Here is a 2,529-nt window from a genome sequence, read left to right as displayed (position 1 = left end):
ATTCAGTGTTGTTGGCTAGAGTGTTTGATAACTATTGGTTAGGTCCAGTTCATTGAGAATGTTGTTCAAGTCTTCTGTATCTTTACTGATCTTCTGCCTAGTTGTTCTATGAATTACTGAGAGAGAAATTTTGAAATCAACTGTAATTACAGATTTTTCTGTTTCTCTTTTCAATTCTATTAATTTTGGCTTGGTATTTTTTTGGAGCTCTGTTCTTGGGTGCATGTCCATTTAAAGTTGTTATGTATTGTTCATGATTGGTCCCTTTTTCATCACGAAAGGTCCCTTTTTCTCCCTAATGATATTCCTTGCTCTGAAATCTACTTTGTCTGATATTAAAATAGTTACTACAACTCTCTTATACTTAGTGACTGCATAATATCTTTTTCTCATCTTTTTATTTGAGGGTATCTGTGTTTTACATATAAAGTGTGATTCTTCTTGTTTTTTTTTTTTCAAGTCCAATCTGTCCACTTACCTTTGTTGTAACTATCAATGTGATTGGGTTAAATCTATGATCTTGTTCTATGTTCTCTGTTTGGTTCAGGGTTTTGTTTTGTTATTTTTGTTTTTTCTTCTTTTTCTGTTATCTTTTTGGTTGAGTATTTCTGAATATCATTTTATCTCCTCAATTTATTGTCTATACCTCTATTTTTTTAGTGATTGCTCTGTGTCTAGGGTTTATATATGCATATTTAAGTTATCACAGTTTACTTTCAAATAGTATTATGTCTCTTCTCTACTCTGTGACAGTATACTGCAATTCCTCCCTCCTGTTCTTTGTGCTGTTTGTGTCATACATTTACAAACCCCACCATACATTTAGAAATCTAAGCATGTTGTTTTTATTTTTGCTTTAAACAGTCAAGCATCATTTTTGTGGAGTACAGTATACTATATTGATGGTATGTGACAATCTAGTGCTCTCTAAGCCGCTCCTCTTCTTTAGGGAGTCTGGAATGGAAACTGCTGAGGATGGGAGGTTCTCAGTGTGTTAGGAGATTGAGTTGGGGCAAGGACTCCCCAGCAGCTGGAGACCTCTCTCTTCCTCTCTTGCTATTGCTGGGACTGGTAGTCCAGGGGACTCTTACTCCTTGGAGGCCATGTGGACCATAAGGTACCCACCACCTTGTTTCTGTAATCAAATTCATCATCATATCAGGAAATGAGTTTGACGAAGTGATCACTGAGGGAAATACCAACCCAAGCACCAAAAGTAGAAGAGTAGATGTCATTGTTAAAGTCACAGGAGACATCCTGGTTCTCAGTGTAGCCTAGAATGCCCTTGAGAGGGCCCTCTGACATCAGCTTCACCACCTTCTTGATGTCACCACACTTGGCAGCCTTCTCCAGATGGTAGGTCAGATCCATAACCAATGCATTGGGTGTGGAGACACATAAAGCCATGCCAGTAAACTTCTCATTCAATTCAGGGATGACCTTGCCCACAACCTTGGCAGCTCTAGTAGATGCAGGGATGATGTTCTGGATAGCCACACACTGTCATGTCAGTTTCCTAGATCCACAGTCTGAGTGTCAGTGACAACACAGACTGTGGTCCCTCCCCGATACCAAAGTTATCCTGGATGACTTTTGTCCAGGAGGCAAAACAGTTAGTGGTGCAGGAGGCATTGCTGACAATCTCGAGAAAGTTGTCATACTTCTCATGGTTCAGGAAGTCTGGGATGGAAACTGTGTTGAGGATGGGAGCATCACAAATATGCAGGCATCAGTAGAAGGGGCAGAGATGATTACCCTTTTGGCGCCACCCTTCAGGTGAGCTAAAGGCCCAATGGATTCTACTACATATTCAGCACCAGCATCCCATTTGATGTAGGCAGCATCTTGCTTCTAGAAGATAGAGATGACCTTCCCATTGTTGACAAGCTTCTCATTCTCAGCCTTGACTGTGCCACCGAAGTTGCCATGTGTGAGATCATGCTGGAACATGTAGACCATGTAGTTTATACAGTGAAAGAGTCATTGATGATGACAATCTCCTCTTTGTTGGAGTTAAAAATAGCCCTGGCGGGGCGGCCCGGTGGCGCAGTGGTTAAGTGCGCACACTCTGCTTCGGGGGCCCGGGGTTCGCAGGTTCGGATCCTGGGTGTGCACTGATGCCTCGCTTGTCAAGCCATGCTGTGGCGGCGGCTCGTATAATGTAGAGGAAGATGGGCACGGATGTTAGCCCAGGGCCAATCTTCCTCAGCAAAAAGAGGAGGATTGGCATGGGATGTTAGCTCAGGGCTGGTCTTCCTCACAAAAAAACAAAACGAAAACCAGCCCTGACATCCAGGCACCCAATATGGACAAATCTATCCACTCTGACCTTAACCATCATGTCTCAGGGATGTGGCTGGCACTGCAAGACAACATGTGGCTTTCTGTGGAACAGGGAGGAGCAGAGGGCCAATTATCTGTTAAGTAACTTAAAAATGAGGACAATATTCTTTTATATTTACTCATATTTACCATTTTTGGTGCTGTTCATTCCTTTGTGTAGATTCGAGTCTCCATCTGGTATAATTT

At 42.1% G+C, this 2,529-nt stretch overlaps 1 pseudogene; it reads right to left on the bottom strand.

Moving 5' to 3' along the window:
• Nucleotides 1-1,087: 1,087 nt before the first annotated feature.
• LOC131423125 (glyceraldehyde-3-phosphate dehydrogenase-like) lies at nucleotides 1,088-2,024 on the bottom strand (annotated as a pseudogene).
• Nucleotides 2,025-2,529: the final 505 nt, after the last annotated feature.

The sequence above is a fragment of the Diceros bicornis genome, chromosome 27, assembly GCF_020826845.1.
Source record: "Diceros bicornis minor isolate mBicDic1 chromosome 27, mDicBic1.mat.cur, whole genome shotgun sequence".
NCBI classification, from domain to species: domain Eukaryota; kingdom Metazoa; phylum Chordata; class Mammalia; order Perissodactyla; family Rhinocerotidae; genus Diceros; species Diceros bicornis.
The sequence above is the reverse complement of the archived record's forward strand: the minus strand, read 5'-3'. Positions and strand labels throughout refer to the sequence as shown.